Source organism: Eschrichtius robustus, chromosome 8 (assembly GCF_028021215.1).
Source record: "Eschrichtius robustus isolate mEscRob2 chromosome 8, mEscRob2.pri, whole genome shotgun sequence".
Lineage (NCBI taxonomy): Eukaryota > Metazoa > Chordata > Mammalia > Artiodactyla > Eschrichtiidae > Eschrichtius > Eschrichtius robustus.
This window is the reverse complement of record NC_090831.1, coordinates 109,298,436-109,317,818: the sequence shown is the minus strand read 5'-3', so window position 1 is coordinate 109,317,818 and position 19,383 is coordinate 109,298,436.

Below are 19,383 nucleotides of genomic sequence, written 5' to 3'. Positions count from 1 at the left end.
TGTGTGTGTGTGCGCGTGTGCGTATCACTGATTTCAAGGAGAAATGCGCCCTGGGATTATTTGTATGTAAGAGATAATAGAACCATGAGCATTATTTTTTTTCTTCCCTCCCTCCCTTTCTTTCTTTCTCTCCCTCACTCTCTTTCTTTTCTTCTTTCTTTTTCTTCCTTCTCCTCTTCCTCCTCCTCTTCCTTTTTCTTTGGTTTAAGAAATATAGAAAAATACAAAGAATAATAAATACCACACACACAACACCCAGAGGTAATTTATGGTTTATTTTCTAAAATAAGATAAATGGAACTATTCTAGAAAAAAAAAAAAGAAAGCTGCTTCTCTTATCATCCTCAATTCCATTTCCTATCCTCCCTCACCAGGTACAGTCGCTATCAACTTAGTGTATATTTTTTCAATCTTGTTTTTACATTTTATGTATAAATAAATATATAGAATATATGTATGCATATAATAGTACTGAGTTTTATGTAAATGGTATCATTGAACACAGCATTCTGTAATTTACATTTTTCACTCAATATTATGCATCTGATACCTATCCAGGTTGATATACGCAGATCTACTTAATTCATTTTACTCGCTGTACAGTGTTCCACCATACAACTATATCACAATTTATTTTTCTCTTCATCTCCTGGACGTGTTGTTTGTTTCCAATTTTTTAGCATTATGATCAAATTTACCATGGGTACTCTTGTGCATAACTGTACACATGTTGGAGAGTTTTTCCTTAGGATATATACCTGGATATGGAATTATATATCTATTTCAAATTTTCCTAGATTGCAGACAACAGAATTCACTATAGTTTGTTCAAGCGAAAAGTGGCATAATTAAATGATATTAGATGGTCTATAAAAATTCTGGCAAAGCTGGAACAATATTGTCAGAGATGTCTCAGTTGGAAAAATACTTCAGTACACCGCAAGATCGTTCTAGTAGAAACACCAAAACTGCTGCTTAGAACCCGTGACTCTGTGACCTGAACATCAGAAATATGAGTTCAGTTGCCCCAGAAGAAGATGTCTTTTTTTCCCTATCATTTTATAATGTCTCCTTTATCAAATATCAAGGACCTGTATGTGCTTGAATCTGTGTTTGGACTCTCTGTTATGTTCTATTGATCTATTTGTGTATTCCTATGTCAATACTACATTGACTTTATTACTATGGCTTTATAATATGTCTTTATATTTAGTAAGACAAATCCCCTCTTCTTTTTCAGAATTATTTTGACTGTTTTTGTACATTTATTTTATATGAATTTTAGAATCAATTTGTCAAGGATACAGATAATCATTTTGAAATTTTTATTATATGTGCATTGAATATACAGGCTAATTTTGGGAGCATCGATATCTTGATAATGAAGTGTTCCCATCCACAAACATGGTCTATCTCTTAATTTATTTAATTCTTTGCACACTACTTGAATTCTTATTATAATTATTCACAGGTATTTTTTAGTTTTTCTTGCTACTATAAATTGCATCTTTTTAAAATTAAATTTTTTTAATTAAAATTTCAAATTTGGTTAATGCTGATATGTAGAATGCTGTAAGTCTGGATATATTCATCTTCTATCCAGCAAAACTGAACTTAAAAAAATATTCATAACTTTTCCATAGGACATCTGGGGTTTTTTTGTAGAAACAATCAAATAGTGTGTAAACGACAATTACATCTTTAAATTTCCAATTCTTATCCTCTCATTTTATTTTTCTGTTTAATTTCATTTGTTAGAACCTTAAGCACAATGTTGCCACTAATGGTGATTGATAATGGACATTCTTGCCTTTTTCCTTTAATTTATGATCTTTTATAATTAATTATAGTATTTTCTGTAAATAGTAGATGCCATTATTAGGTTAAGAGGCTACTCCTAATTTGCTAAGAAATCTTTTTTTAATCATGAATGCGTGCTGAGTTTTATTAAATCCTTTTCTCTGCATGTATTAAGATGATCAATTTTTTCCCCACTTCATCATTGAAGAAAACAACTGTTGTAGCCAGGATAAATCACAGAGTATTAGATTATTAGAACTGGAAGCATCTTAAGATATCATCCAGTATTCTCAATGGGACTCCCTTGGCATCTGAGACGGGGAAATCTTTACTGTTCGAGATTGTCCTACATATTACAGGAGGGCTAACAAGCCTGGTGCCCTTATAGGAAGTCAGATGCACTCTTTAAGTCATTTGGAAATCAAAAGCTGTCCCCACATATTTACAAACGTCCTCAAAGGTGCCACTGCATCACTTTGACACCACAGGGACCCACAGATGCCCAGAGACCTATAGGGATTGTCCTGAACCTGAGAGTTACCAAGCTCTCCCTTCAGACTCTATTTTGACTACCCTGCTCTGAAACCTCCACTGCCGCGCCCCACCCCCAATCCTTGCTAAAGAGTTTTTGAATTATTCTGACCCCTTCTAATTTCCTTTTGTTCCCGCCCAAAGCAATCCTTTCAGGATCCCTATTTTCTCTCACTGTAAACCACTCTAAAGACCCATCTCTTTTCCCCACTCCTGCTGGCACTTCTCTGGAGAGTCACACCTGACCTGACACCAACCCGTCCCACCAGAGGTCTTTGGGAATACGGTGGACCTCAGCAGCAAGAGAGGAAAGAAGGTGACTTCGTGAGATTGAAGAAACCAACCTTCTGCTGCATTCTGCCCCTCCTCACTTAGCCATGGGCTTTCCAGTAAGAGAGGAGCATCCAACAGCTCCAAGCTCCCTCCCCACCTTGGGCACACACCTGGGCTGCAAGGCACAGTGCCAGCAGATACCCAGGGAGGCTCTGCCCAGTCTTCTTCAAGCCTGACCTCTTGTGGGTGTTGGGGGAGCAGCCTGCAGCCTCCTGGGTCCTTGTCATATGTCCTTACTTTCTAAACTACTGCAGCAGGGGAGGGGACGTAGAGGCTCTGGGCTGGAGTGTGTGTGTCTGTTTGGGGGACGGTGGTGGTGGCAGGGGTGGATGGACAAAGCTCCGTCCAGAGGACAGACTTCATCGCCTTCCACTTGGAAGGGAAAGTCAAAGCAGCTAGTTCCATTCGGGATCTGAGAGTTTACCAGGAGCCTTGTGAAATCATTCTGTCCTCCCCAACCAAACCATCACATATACGTCAGAAGCTTATCTCGGTCTTACTGCATTTTACTCCTGTCACTCAGACATTCAGAACATTTACTGAGTATCTGCTGTGCTCAAACATAAACAAACCAGTCCCCAAGCTCAAGTGCTTCCCAGTCAGGTGGGGAGAAACCCAGGAACATTTCAGGAGCGGGTGCCCAGTATCCCAGCAGAGGTGTGAACTAGAGTCTATGGGAGGGGGGCTCAGAAGGCTTCACTGAGGGGAGTGATGCTTGTCCCTCTGTCTGAGGCTTGTTTTGGGGGTAGGCAGGCCAGTACAGTCATCCCAGCAAACATGTGGGTGGGCGGCACCCATTCTACAGCTCTCCCGTTCCCACCACTGCCTGCCCCTCAGGAAGCTTCTGCTCCAGCCACACTGAGGCTCTAGACTCCACCCTTCAGTCAATAAGCAGGCGAGAAAGAGGCGGCGGGAGCAGCGTGACACAGTCCCAGACGCCTGCACCAGGGAAAGAAGAGGTGTGTGCAAATCTGGCTGGCCAGCTCAGCAATGGACGGCCGGCCAGAGATGGATTCGAAGTCCAATATGGGCTTCTTTGGGTCCTCAAAATATGTACATTTGAATCACAGATGCAAGCAACTGAAAGACATTTTAGAAATTATTATTCCAATACTTTCTCGATATAAAAGCTGTCATAATTTCCTAAGTTTCAACTGTTTGATTTTTTGATAGTCATAAAATGAATACAGATTGTCAATGAGGAAGAGTAAAAAACAGAATTCCTAAACCCCTTACTAGTTTATATTTTGATGGACAGCAAAACACAGAGGGCATTCTTCTCCTGCCACTTGTTAGCTGTGTGATCCGATACAAGTCACTTAATCTCTCTAAGCCCTTTACTCATCTATAAAACGAGGGTAAGGCTATATACCACGCATGACTGCGGTGAGGACAAAAACAACGTGCATTTGGCAGGTGCTTGATAAATGTCAGCTAGTATTATTATTCCTAGGAACTAGCATGGAGATAGCTCCTGTGACTACCATTTCTAAGAATGATTTCTAAGCCAGAGCTGTAGTACAGACCAACCCTAGCAAGGATTACATTCCAGAGTAAATAAAAACGGGGATTCAGCTAACGAAATCTTGAAAGGTCAATAAGGCAGAGGGGAAAGTCACTGTCAGTTTCCTTGTTATAGACCTGTCAGGAATCAATAAAGAGGATGCAGTACATATATACAATGGAATATTACTCAGGCATAAAAAAGAACGAAATAATGCCATTTGCAGCAACATGGATGGACCTAGAGATTATTATACTAAGCGAAGTAAGTCAGAAAGAGAAAGACACATACTATATGGTATCACTTACATGTGGAACCTAAAATATGACACAAATGAACTTATCTACAAAACAGAAACAGACTCACCGACATAGAGAACAGATTTGTGGTTGCCAAGGGCAGGGCAGAGGTGGAGGGAAGGATTGAGAGTTTGGGGATTAGCAGATGCAAACTATTATATATAGGATAGATAAACAACAAGGCCCTATTGTATAGCACAGGGAACTATTTTCAATATCCTGTGATAAACCATAATGGAAAAGACTATGAAAAAGAATACATATGTATAACTGAGTCACTTCACTGCACAGCAGAAATTAATGCAATACTGTAAATCAAGGGACTTCCTTGGTGGCACAGTGGTTAAGAATCCGTCTGCCAATGCAGGGGACAGGGGTTCGATCCCTGGCCCAGGAAGATCCCACATGCATGCGGAGTAACTAGGCCCGTGCGCCGCAACTACTGAACCCATGTGCTGCAACTACTGAAGCCTTCACGTCTAGAGCCCCTGCTCCGCAACAACAGAAGCCACCACAATGAAAAGCCTGCGCACCGCAATGAAAAGTAACCCCCGCTCGCCGCAACTAGAGAAAGCCCGCACGCAGCAATGAAGACCCAACGCAGCCAAAAAATAAATAAAATTTTTTTTAAAAAGCTCTGTAAATCAACTATATGTCGATAAAATTTTAAAATTAAATAAAATTTAAAAAATAAAATAAAATTAGACCTGTCAGGAGACACGCCAGGAAACGCTGCTCATCCAACCATCCATCGATCCATCCATCCATCCATCCATCCATTCCAGGACGGGAATGGCAATAAGGACACACAAATGCTATGAGTTCCTGGGTGTCACAACCATGTCCTACCATGGAGGACATAAATAGGGAAGTCAACAAAAAATAGAGATGACCTAATAACAAATTTAAAATATTTATTTGGACTTACTAGCAATTTAAAATCTGTGAATAAAAATAATACCATTTTTCCCACCTAACAATGTAGCAAGTGTTTTTAAAATGAGAATTCTGGGTGTTTATACGGGATCTGGAAACTAACACAACATTGTAAAGCAATTATACTCCAATAAAGACGCTAAAAAAAAAAAGTGGTGCTGGGAATCCAGATTGTTGTAGCCTTTCCAGCGGGCAGGGGGAAAGGGTGTGTGGGGCGGGGGAGGTGTAGAGCAGGTGCCTCCTCCCCAACAATGCCTCTGTGGGCTGCCTGCTCCGGCCCCAAAGCAAATCTTCTAAACCCATAAAAAATGTGTATTCGCTTTGACCTCACTGCTTCATTTCTACAAACTTATCCTTGAAAATAACAATGGCATGTGCAAAACATACAGCTATAAAGATGCCCTTCACAGCTCTGTTTGCAACATTTAAAAGCCGGAAACAATCTAAGTGCCAGCAACGGATGCTTGGCTGAGGTGGCAACACATCACGGAAGCCAGTCCACTCGGGAGCTGGAGAGACTGCAGTGGGCTTCAAACGCCAGCTCTTCTGCAAGCTCTCTATGTGACCTTGGGCAAAATATTGCCTCCAAACCTGTTTTCTTCTTTATAAAAGGCAGACAGTAAGAGTATTTACCTCACAGATTTGTGGCGAGGAATAAATTAGATGATGCGTGCAAAGCTTAGCCCATAGGAAGCATTTTATAAATAGTTGCTATTATTAAATAAATTATGCCATAACCATATGATGAAATTCACTGCAAACATAAAAAAATGCTGTAGAAAACTCTCTAATATGCTGGGAAATGTTTATGGGTATTGTTAAGTGCAAGGAGCAGGTCATATTACTGTATGATATCTGTTTTTGCTAAAAATATATTTTTTTCAACAGAAGTAGACTCACAGACATAGAAAACAAACTATGGCTACCAAAGAAGGGGGTAGGGATAAATTAGGAGTTCGGGATTAACAGATACACACTACTGTATATAAAATAGATAAACAACAAGGACCCACCGTATAGCACAGGGAACTATATTCAGTATCTTGTAATAACCTATAATGGAAAAGAATCTGAAAAAGAATATATATACATATATATATATATATATGGATAACTAAATCACTTTGCTGTACACCTGAAACTAACACAACATTGTAAATCAACTATACTTAAATTTTTAGACGTTCTATTTTTTCAGAGGGAAAAAGAGTAAAATAATTTACATCAAAATGCTAACAGTAGTTATTTCTGAGTTATGGGATAGCAGGAGATTTTGTTTCCTTATTTGGGCTTTTCTACATTTGCCAATTTTTCCTCAAAAAGGAGGCAGAAGGAGGGTGTCATTGGGAACGTGACTGTGCTTGCTATTCATTTTTTGATGATAAACATGGAACAAGAATTGTTTTTATCTGTAAAGACACTCTAGAAAATGGAGGTAGAGAATGGTGTCCTGCAAAATTCCAAGCAAGGTGTCCCTGCCCCGTGCCCTTCCTGGGCGGAACTAGCCTAAGAAACTCCCTAACCCAGAGGACAGCAGGTCCCCCAGCCTGTGAGCCCATCCTGAGGGGCCTCACCTGAGGCTGTGGGTGCCGCTGACCACCTACCCCCAGTCCACTTACAGCATGAAGGCAGGTAAAGAAGAGAGAGCGGGGGAGGGGCAGGGACTGGGAAACCAGGGGAGGAGGAGGGGAGGGACCGGGCCAGGGAGGCAGGGGCTATCTCCCCCCTCACTTTACACGCCCCCGCCTCCCCTGGACCTTGCTATCCCCTTTGACCCAACTTGCACAGGGTCCCCCGTTTCCCCACCGTATAACGTTTTCATGTTTTTCTTGACCACAGGATCTCCCAGGGCAGAGCCAACTTGGCCCCAATACCGTAAGGGAAGGTCCAGGGTAGGTCTGGCCATTTCCTGGCTAGGCCCCTTCCAGGTCAGGCGAGAGGAGGGCTGGAGGGGATAAGAGGAAAAAAAAGCAAGCCGAGGAACACAGGCATAACCTTTCTGTTGGACCAAGGAAAGAGAAGGTGGGTTTGGAGCGACTCAGAAATCAATTCAACTGGCCTCCACTCCTTTCTGCAAACCTAACCCCCAAGTAAACAACGTGTTCCGAGAGCACAGAGATGTGGAGCACCCCACACCCCCAGTACGAACGGATGCAGAAGTAGCCTTCAGGTTTCGGATTTTAGGCTGGAAGCCACGGCAGATGGGGAGTCCTGCTCAGTCCCGCGGGCTTTATCATTATCATTTAGCATCTGTGCTGCATGGCCACGTCCACAGAGCGCCTTCCCATCACATGTCAAAGCTGTTCGTGGAACTGCAGTGGCTTCCCAGCTACCTGCAATGACTCTCCAGCTCTCCTGGGGACTGGCACACTTCGGGATGGCTTTCTGAGGAGGTATTCTGGAGGGTTAACCTTTGACTGGATGTACCTAAACAACTGTGATTTGGGGTGATGCTCCCAGGGTAAGAAAAAGCTTCTCTCCCGTGTCTTAAAAATGAAAATGATAGTGATATTTGCTGACTTGCCAAAACCACAGGACTACTGGTGATGAACGAATGGGACTGTCAGAGAAAGACTTGAAGGCCCCCAGGAAAAGAGGTATTTTAACACAGAGAGGCCCAATTCTGTCTCATGGCAAAGCCCTGCTCTTAACTGCTACAGTCTACCATCTTGGGAAAAACCGTAGCTTGCAGATTGAGCTGGCTGCCACCGTCCCAGGAGACCCCAAGTGGAATGACTGCATTATACTCATGGCCTGGACCTTTCCAGTTTTGAAAACTTGGAAGGCCAAAGTCTTTCTTTCTGTACCATCTGTACTCAAGAGCTTTGACTCCCACCTGCCTGATCCTTGGCATTTCTTGATTTCCAGGGGAAAGTGGCAAGGAATACTGTTTGGGGATAAAGATGGAAAAAGGGAAGGCATTCTGAGCAGGGCTACGTGGGGCTGGTGGCAGCCATTCCCTTGGTGTGAAAAGCCCTATCATTCTTCCCCTGCTGCCCCCACCCCCGCTTCCCAGCATTGGCTGGAACGCAAAGAGGGCATTACTGCATCCCACCCTTACCCTTGACTAACAAAAGATTTCTTCCCCTCGGTGGGAGCTGTGTCTTTTGTTCCTGAGAGCTTAATGCATTTTCGAATGCCCAACGGCAATGACAGAACTCCGAATACCCCTACCTGGGACACTTCAGGAGTGAGTCCTAAGCTGTGTTGGCCTAATTGAGTTAGGACCTGTCAGTCATCAGTTATGTTATAAATACACTGAGAGCTAGAAACGCTTCTCAGATAGGAAAATAATGGGCTACGCAAAGTGGATCTGGGGCTTGGAGATGGAACAGGTAAAAAGAGGAGGTAGGCGAACCAGCAGATGCCTGCATGACCTCCAAGGAGGCAGACACACCTACCCATCACCACAAGTCTCCCACAAGTGTCTCTCTCTCTCTCTCTCTCTCTCTCTCTCTCTCTCTCTCTCTCTCTCTCTCTCTCTCGTGCACCAAGGTGAGTGCCGGATTCATAGATGAACGGGGACCTGTCACTTGGGCATGTTGGAGTCAAGGTCTTGGCAGATATGATTCTAGAGCAAGCTCCTCTCCCTCAGGGACCCCCTAACAGATTCCCTGTTGCCCTCAGAGGAATTTCCCATCATCCTCCCTTCCTCTTGTCAACTGCTGGAACTGTCTGAGCTGGAAGGCAGGCTGACAAGGTTAAGGGGAGAGAAGATCTGATATGCTATCATGCTTCTCAGGTCCGTGACAGGCGGGCTTGTGTGGAGGGGGTCCATGGCCTCCCTCTGCTCCCCTCCCCAAATAACCCTCCGATGTGCCAATCAGAGACGAAGATAAGAAGCTGACACTGAGTCCTCCTCCCAGAGCCTAAACCTCGAGACAATTATTTATGGGAGCTCTGCAGTGTCTATCAACCAGCCTCAAGCCTGGGGCCTCCTTTCCACGTGGTGCTGCCACGGAAGCTGCTACAGTAGCATGGACTGCATTCTGCAGGGGATGGGAGGTAGCTCTTACACATACCTGTGCGTCATCCTGGTCACCATCACTTGACAATGACAGCCATTGAAAGTTCACGCCATGTCCATTGCTGAAACTGCCGGCTATGAGACAGATCTGTCATCTGCGGACGGGGGTCCACACTCCCACTGCAGGTCATCTAGACCAGGGCTACTCAAAGTGCGTACCAGGACAAAGCTGCACATTTTTTGTCACTGGTCCATAGTGAGGTAAGTACAGAAATTGAGAGTATTTGAAACCTTTATAGCAATCTGGCAGAGTAATTTAATATGTTTATTCTAATAATTTAAAAGGGACTTGTATTTTTTATCTTTCTCTTTCATTTTCCCAGGAATGTATTCTAAAGATTACATTTTTTTAGAAATATACACATTGTATTAAAATATCATTCTGCAAGAAATTGTCAAAGAAAACCCCTGTTCCTTCATCGCAGATAGTTTGAGAAGCACGGATCTAGTTGCATCCACTGCTGCATCGAAATACGATATAGCATCGAAAACTCCCGGCTGCTAATTATTTGATCTTTCATAGGAATTCTGAAAGTGAGCAAGAGCGAGAGCCTGAGAGAGGCAGACAGAAGACAGCGGAAGGAGAGGGGTAGGCTGGAGGATGGAGAGAAAGTGCATCCTTCCAGGGCAGCTGGCTCCACCTGAAACATGAAAGTCTGCGTTCCAATAAACTGATGGGATAAATCCCGTCCTTTCTGGCTCTCTTTCCTGAGATGATGGCTGTGGAGCAAGTCAGAAGGAAGGCAGTACACCATAGACGTGGCCTCTCTGGGGAGCTGACCCAGGAAGCCCAGGGCAAGGGGATGCAACACCGTCAGGACGCAGGTGTCCTAAGCAGCAGCGCTCTCCTGGCCCGGCCTGGCTGCCCCAAGGCCCTCTAGACTCTACCTGTGTGTCTGGAGGTCCTCACCTCTAAAGAGTACAGGGTGACCAGAACCCCAGCCCTCCCTATCATTTGAGTTGAGCAAGACTTCCTGAGGGAATTTTTCAGCTCAGGCAGGATACCCAGGGATTAAGAACAAAAGCATACAGTCAAACATCCCTGAGCCCGAGTTCTGGCTCCTCTGCTCCCGGCCTATGTGACAATCAGCACACAAGTATTGAGGCCTCGGTGTCTCCATCTACAGCATGGACACAGCAATACCTAATATTTGTTGACGGTTACACTATATGCTAGATATTGGCTATTGGCTTTATCTGGAATATCTCAAAATAACCCTATGAGATAGATACGTTTATTCCCATTTTCCAGGTGAGCCAACTGAGGCTTAGAGAGGTTAAGAACTTGGTGATTTCACACAGTGAGTGAAAGTCAGGACTCAGTCATCTGCACTCTTCTTCTCAGAGTTATTGTGTTTAATCATTATGGGATACTCAAATCACAGGATTGCTATAAAAATAAACAGTGCACTTATCACAGTGCCTTTCTAAATATGAGTTGCTACTGCTTTTGGCATTATTTTCCCAGGGATATCCCAGGGCCTTTGAATGTCCCCTGGCTTCAAGGCTACAACGTAGGGCAGCAAAAGCTTGGCAAGCTCCAGAAGGAACCAAGCCAGGGTTTCCTTGGCAGGTGGCCCAGCGTGCACATCCTTTAATAGTCCAGGGTCTCCTATAAATATGCCAACAGCAAATCAAAGGCTCTGAAGCAAATCACAATAGTCACTCAATTTCAGGCTCTAAAGCATGTTCAGTCTTGCACCTTTCACATCAGCTAAAAAGTTCTTCCAAGTTCCCAGCTCCTGGATCCCTCTATCTCATCTTTCTAAATGCTGAGCTGAGCCCCTCTCTGCAGAATACTCTAGATAGCAACTATTAAAAGAAGGGTGCAGGGCCAAAGCACAGGAGAGACATTTGGTGAGGTTGCCTGACTCTCTGTAAATATTTATGCCACTTGATGATTCTGTGTTGGTGCCAGGAGCATCCCCCGCCCCCCGACCCCCGAGCTTCCCATGGAGGAATTTTAGTGCAGGATGAGGGTAAAGCTGAGTGTCAGATTCTATCCCAGACATGCCCTTGAAAACCTCAGACCCCTGCTAATGGGCACCTTCCGTCGAGGGTTGGCGCTGTGCCAGGCAAGGTGTCCTTGGTTATCTCTCATCTGTGCACCACACTGCAGTGTAGGGATTAGTGTTCTCATTTTACAGATATGGAAACTGAGGCTAGAACAGGTAAGTAGCTGGCCTGAGTGATACAGCCAGCTCCTCTTTCCTGAGATGGAGTGGAGGAGCCCAGCTCTGCTTAGCACTAGTATCTGAGCTCTTCCCCTCCAGGAGGCCCTGTGTGTTCTCCCTCTGGGACGGGACCCTGGGTCTCTACTAGGTCTTAGTTGGCTCTCCTCCTTCCCTCTTCCCTGAGCTCTAGGGAGGGCTGCTCTACTACCAGCACGCCGAATGGTCCCTCATGAATTCTTGCCTCTACACTGCCCCGCCGGGGGTGGATGTGTACTCTCTTTACCTGGCCCTCTTTGTGTCTCATTTGTTTTATTTCCAAGCTGGTGATATGGAGAGGAAGAGATCATCTGCTTTATTGGCTGATGCAGGGTGACTGGAGCCCTTGCTTATCAGTGCTTAACCGCCTCCTGGTTTATAGGAGGGACTCATGTCAGAGCCCCTATTGGAGGCACGCCAGCATAGCTTTGTTCCAGGCTTACAGGTTTCTGGAAACACAGAGTAGAAAAACATCATAGCCCTTGTCCCCCAAGGGGCAGTGATGGGTATTGTCAGAGACACAGTCTAAGCCCCTGGGTAACTGTGTCCCATGGGGATGATGGCACAGTGCCCAAGTGCCACCATATGAGAATCCCACTAGGTGCTTGCTTGTTAAAACACAGACTCTAAATCACAACACAGTCTGTGACAGAGGCCAGGAATATTCCCAGGCTCCCGGTGATTCTGATGTTTACAGAAATTGTACAATCTTTGACTTAGAGCGTGGGTTTTGGATCAGAACCATTTGGATTCAAATCCCAACTCTGGGCAGGCTGACTAACTTCCTTGAGCTTCAGTCCTCTTCCCATTGTGAAATAATAATAATAGCATCTCCTAAGACACCGGGAAGAGACAGAGAGAACGTAATTTAGTTTGTGGCAGCCAAAGAGCTCTTCAAAGTTGCCCTGCTTAGGAGTCCTTCCATCCAAAATTTGAGAGGTGCTAAGTATTCAAGAAATAACTTGGACTTGCTCTTGTAAGCCAGGCAAAATTGAGAAAACCCACTGATGAGATCATCACAGGTGAAGGAGAGTGATCAGAACCAAGCTCTTCCTAGTTCTAAGCGATCGATCAACACATCTGCAGTGAGCACCTGCTGGGGCTCAACGTCACAGACCAACCAAGTTCTTACTGATAGCAACTCAAATTTAAGTTAAGGAGATGAGGCAAAAACATACAAGTTTAAGTCAAATAAAAAGTTACTAAATGAACAAGACAATCATCCAAAGACGCCCCATGTTCATTAATTCATTCAGCATGTATATTCATTCATTGCCTCTGGTGTACCATGGACTGGACCGGAAACCAAAGATGCAAGGTTGAATAATATGGTCCCTCCCTCAAGGTACTGAAAGTCTAGAGAAGGAGACTGATGAACAAATCAATGCTCGTGACTAATTCAGTCTCTTCTGGCTCTGAGAAAGGCTAAGAGAAAGGCTACTGAGAAAGGCTAAGTATTGAGAAAGACTAAGTTTCACAGTATTTGAAATACTTCCTTTGGGGCCTGGGAGATCAGCTCTAATCAGCAGGAAGGTAGTCAAGGTCTGGTGACCCACCTCAGAGCATTCAGAGCTTCAGACCCAACGTCTAGAGACAAATATACTACGCAGACCACTATCAGAGTAATGACGGCAGGCAGTTTTGAAACTCTTGTCTAAACGTAGCTGTGAAGCATGAAAACAGGAGTAAATCATTTCAAAATGGTTAATCACAATCCAAGGGAAAGGGAAACATAGAGAACTCCCAGCCCACCTTTAATAACCCCAATGGTGTGAGGAAGCGGAAACAAAACTAGAGATGAGGGAATCCAATCATGGCCACACTTTCTGAAAAGCTCACAGCTTGGTTCCTTGAGGGGAGGAATAGCATCTGTTTGTTTACCACTATGTAGCCGGCACCTATCAGAGTGGATACACATTAGGGATCTAATAAACATGTGTTGAATGAATGAATGAATGAACAATGAAATTGTCCAGATCTGAGACAGCAAAGTGGCCAGTATGCAGCCAACCATAAGACCAGTAGATTCGTAGCAGATAGCTCTTTTTAGAGTCCAAGCTTCTCTGAGTTCTAGACCTGTGTATCCAACTGTCTATTTGTCAACTCCTCTGCAATGTCTCTTAGTCACCTCAATCTCCGAAGGGATGAACTTGTGATCTTTCCTTGCTCATGCTTTCCTGCAGTTCCACAGCTCAGTGAATGCCACCACTGTCTAGCTATACAAACCAGAAAGTAAGGACACATCATTTCACAGCCCTCTCCTGATCACCAATCCATCCCTCAGTGCTATCTATTTCCTTCCTAAAATTCCCTCAAACATATCCCCTGCCATTTCTCTAATCCAAGCTAGCCTCTTTCTCCTGGGCTCGCACAGTTGCCTCCTGGCTCATCCGTCCATGTCTTTGCCCCCTAGCATCTCTCCACCTTGCTCCTCCCTCCACCCTCAACATCCTTTCTTCCCACATCCTCATCGTTAATACTTTCTCATCCAGTAGATCTCAGAGACACGTGCCCTCTCCTTCTGGACTATGCCATGAACTCTAACATACTTCTCTCCCATGACATGCGTCACAGTTGCAATTTTACAGTCTACTGTCCAGAGGCCAGTGGGCCGCTCCTGACCCAGAGTGGCCGAGTATGTATTTTGTATTCATGCGCCTGGTAACAGGCAGGATGGTAGAAGGGAGACAGTTCCCAGAGTAGGCACTCAGTTTAGGCCAAAGTCTTTTTCGAAGAGAGGGAGAGAGAAAACAGTCATTTTGTGCTGCCAACAGTTTTGAAGGTTAAGAAAGGAGTGAGCCCCTGGCCCCCAGTCTGCTGGGCTTAGGGAAGGTGGTCGGTCCCATGGATGAGAAAAGCGGGCTCAGGGGAGACAAGAGGACGGTGGGGCTGGTGCACACAGAAAAGGACGGCCACCTGAAAGGCAGCTCCAGCTGATTTTTGCCCGGTGGCAACACCTGTACACGGGTCTTATTTTATTTTTCCAAGAGAAGTCCGAAATCAAAATTTTATGTAAAGCCTCTTGATTTTTAAATGCTGGCAACTAATTTAGAAAAACAATTCCAGAGCCAAACAAAACATATCTGTGTTCTGGGTTTTGCAGGCAGACTCCAGCTTGCCACCTGTGTGTTAGAGTAGTTCTGTTCTCCCTGCCCCAGCCCTGCACAGCCTCAGAATTAATTCCTCCTCCATCCTCCAATGACTTCCCGTGAACCAGACCAGCTCCGGCTGCTGGTGAGCACGGCATTAAGCTCCTTAATTTTGTCCTCCATGGATTCTCCCCACTTGTCCCTCCCTTCCTCCCCCTGATCCTCCCCCACAAATGACGCTCAACTCAGTTCTCAAAGATCAGGCCGGTAGAAGTGAGCCCCCTTGCACCATGAAATTGATATCCGCAAATACCACCACCCAGCCATCCTCTAAACACAGTTGTGAGGGTGCTACCGCTTAGAACAGGGGAGGGCGGGAGCCCAGTGGTGCCCACTTCAGAAAGTGGGAGGTAACAGCAAAAGAAAAAGGGGTGAGGCTCCAAACTGCCTGACATTTGTATGTCCTTCAGGCACCTCTCGATTTGCCCCCTCTGTGCATTCTAAGGCCCCTCCCTTGTCCTCCTCTCCTCCCCATCTCCCAGCATGGCACCCCCTGTTGCCAAATCAGACTCTTTTTTTCCATTATAGTTTATTACAAGATATTAAATATAGTTCCGGGTGCTACACAGTAAATCCTTGTTGTTTATTTTATATATAGTAGTGTGTACCTGTTAACCTCAAACTACTAACTTATCCCTTCCCCCCCTTTTTCTTAGGTAACCTTAAGTTTGCTTTCTATGTCTGTAAGTCTGTTTCTGTTTTGTAAATAAGTTCATTTGTACTATTTTTTAGATTCCACATATAAGTGATATCATATAATATTTGTCTTTCTCTGACTCACTTCACTTAGTATGATAATCTCTAGGTCCATCCATGTTGCTGCAAATGGCATTATTTCATTCTTTTTCGCGGCTCGGTAATATTCCACGGTAGACATATATCACATCTTCTTTATCCTTTCATCTATTGACGGACACTTAGGTTGGTTCCATGTCTTGGCTATTGTAAATAATGTCCCTATGAACATTGGGGGTGCATGTATCTTGTCAAATTAGAGCTTTCATCTTTTTTGGATATATGCCCAGGAGTGGGATTGCCAGATCATATGGTAACTCTAGTTTAAGTTTTTTAAGTAACCTCCATCCTGTTCTCCATAGTGGCTGTACCAGTTTACATTCCCACCAGCAGTGTAGGAGGGTTCCCTTTTCTCCACACCCTCTCCAGCATTTATTGTTTCTAGACTTTTTGATGATGGCCATTCTGACTGGTGTGAGGTGATAACCTCATTGTAGTTTTGATTTGCATTTCTCTAACGATTAGTGATGCTGAGCATCTTTTCATGTGCCTGTTGGCCATCTGTATGTCTTCTTTGGAGAAATGTCTGTTTACGTCTTCTGCCCATTTTTTTGATTGGGTTGTTTGGTTTTATACTTTTGAGTTGTATGAGCTCAAACCTGACTCTTTCGACAAGCCACACTGAAACAGTCACTCAATCACCAAGTCCATGGGTTCTACCCTTCAGGATCTCCCAAATCCATCTCCTTTCCTCCGTCCTCCCACCCAGAGCCATAGTTCAGGCCACAGTACATTCACCTAAACGACTGCTATCATCTTGCAGACAATCTCACTTCCTCCAGTCTTCCCCCCAAATAATCCCCCACGATGCTGTCTGAACAGTCTTCTAAAAACAGAAATCTGGGGGCTTCCCTGGTGGCGCAGTGGTTGAGAATCTGCCTGCCAATGCAGGGGACACGGGTTCGAGCCCTGGTCCGGGATGATCCCACATGCCGCAGAGCAACTGGGCCCGTGAGCCACAACTACTGAGCCTGCGCGTCTGGAGCCTGTGCTCCGCAACAAGAGAGGCCGCGACAGTGAGAGGCCCGCGCACCGCGATGAAGAGTGGCCCCCGCTCGCCGCAACTAGAGAAAGCCCTCGCACAGAAACGAAGACCCAACGCAGCCAAAAATAAAAATAAATAAATAAATAAAAGTTAAAAAAAAAAAAACAGAAATCTGATCACAACGCTCTGCTCAAAACCCTCCAGTGACTCCCCATCATCTCCCAAAATATAATCCAGACTGCTTAGCATAGCCTGGCCCCATCCTGCCCCAGGGGCCTCACTTCAGGCACATCCCCAGGTGCCCCCCACGCTGCAGCCTTACAGGACTGCTGGCATTTCCTCAGAGCACACCCAAGCTCTCTCTCGCCTCCACACCATCACACCTGCTATTCCAGCTGCCTCCAAAGTCCTTTCCCTCCCCTCCTTGTCGGCGTGATAATGCCTATTTGTCATTCCATACTCAGTTAAGGTGTCTGAATCTGCAGAAAGTCTTTCCTAACCCCCGACCCCCATCCACCTTTTCCTGCTTCCTTCTTTACAGGGTGACTTTGGATATTGTCATCAGATTACTTATCCCGTGATCCGGCAACACTCTCTTTGTGCATCTCCCACTATAGGCTATGAAGGACTCTAAGGCAGGGACCGTGTCTCAGACACACGCTGAAAGCTCAGTGCCTAGCACAGAGCAGGCATTTACTGTAGGTGTGCTGAATAACTGAAACATTCCAACTTCTGCATTGTGCCTGGGGTCGGCTGATTCCAAACAGCCCCTTTCCCAGCACACACGGCTGATGTTTAGCATTAGTAGTTTATCTCCGGGTGAAATTTGGTGCCAGCTGTGGTCACCTGTTTGATTGCTCTCTGAGCTCTGCCTTTAACTAGAAACTAATTTGGATTACTTAAGCTTTCCTTGCCCAGTGGAGAAACTCCGGCTGGGTAAATCCAAAGCTGCTGGCAATTTTACTTTTTTCTGTTTAATCTCTTTCTCTCATGCGCCAACTCCAATTTTGTGCTTTCTGGCTTCCTCTCCCTCTCAACGCACGTTTTTAATCTGCTATCTCTGACCTTTTGCAGATGGTGACTCACCTTGCATCTTCACCTTCCGACCTGCTCATCTCAGGGAAACCGAGGCCAGTCCTGCCAAGGGAGTCAGCCACATCGCTTGGGAGCTCTGGAGCAGCTCTGAGAATGAAAACCAGAAGTGAGATTCCTGAACCCCAGTCCGCTCCCCTCTGAGCCCCAGACCGTGCCTCGATGCTGAGGAAGGTCGGGGAACTTAAAGACCAGCTCTTCAGGCAGAAGTTCTGACCATCAGCAAAGAGGACACAGAGAATGGTAAGGAAGGCGGGCATGAGCACGGGACCTGGCTCTCACCAAGCCATATTTTTGGTAAGATCGTGTCCTCCCCCGCCTGCAGTGTCCTAATGGTTTATGCCTAACTGGGAATGCTTCCGCTTCCCAGCTGACCCAAGAACCCTGACTATGCCCATCTGTCTCATCCTTAAGGCCTTCTTTTCCCTGATCCCCCTCCCGTACCCCCATCGGCCTCCTGTCCTGTTCTCTTGACAAGAGTCCATTCATACCTCACACAGGCTCCAAAAGCAAGACTGGCATGTCTCTGTTCAGAAAGTTTGCAAAACCCTAAAGGAGGGCGAGGGTAGGGGGGGGCACCTACTGCTCCCACATGGGACTGAGAACCTGCCAGGCACTTGAGGGAAAACAAGGACAAAAATCCATCGTGAGTTTTTCAGGGCACTGAAAAGTTAAAAGGAACTTGCCCCAAAGCACACAGGAACTAAGCAGAGGAGCCACCAGCTCAAAGTTCTACTGTATGAACAGCAAATGATTTTGTCCACACAAAGTTCATGGCCTCTGCTACATCACCCTGCAGAAAGTTTCTGTAAAATGAATGTTCTTATTTAGGGAGAAGGTTTTGCAATGTCAGATCATATCAGAACTCCCTGCTTTGAAAAACCAGCAGCTGCAAGACTTCCAGAGGAAGTCACGTGTAGCTACACTTAAGGATTTGACAAAGGTCTCCCCAGCACCTGCCTGAGCAGGGCACGTTCTCCATCACAAGGTGCGCCTGCTCTCAGGGAGCTCACAGTCTTGTGGCGAAGATGGCAGAGGCATAAATAGAAGTGTGAAATTAATGTAGAAGATTGATCCGTTAAACCAAGTTCCTGGGTGTAAGATTATATAATTCTTTGGAATTCATAGAAAGGAACCATCAAGCAAATCAGCCACCTTGTCATTTTAACTAAAGTGCCAAAACCAGTTTTAGTTTTGAAAACAGAGAAATTCGAGCTTCATACTTGTCTGTAAGTATGCAAGGCAGTGTGCAATTTACCTTTGGTAGAATTAGCAGCAACAGTCAGAATTTGTAAATTCTCCTTTCATTTACATTTAAAAGGGAGAAATCCAATTTAGTCCAAATTCATTATTCACGAGTACATAAAACGTGCCCCTTGCTCCAATCTAGTTTTTGTTGTTGTTGTTGTTGTTTTTGGCTGCGTTGGGTCTTCGTTGCTTCGCACAGGCTTTCTGTAGTTGCGGCGAGCGGGGGCTAGTCTTCGTTGCGGCACACGGGCTTCTCATTGCGGCGGCTTCTCTTGTTGCGGAGCACGGGCTCTAGGTGCACGGGCTCCAGTAGTTGTGACACGTGGGCTCAGTAGTTGTGGCTCGTGGGCTCTAGAGCGCAGGCTCAGTAGCTGTGGCGCACGGGCATATTTGCTCCACAGCATGAGGAGATATGTAAACTCTACTGACCATGAGCTCATATGCAGCAGGAAAATGGAGAGAAAGGGGTCCCTT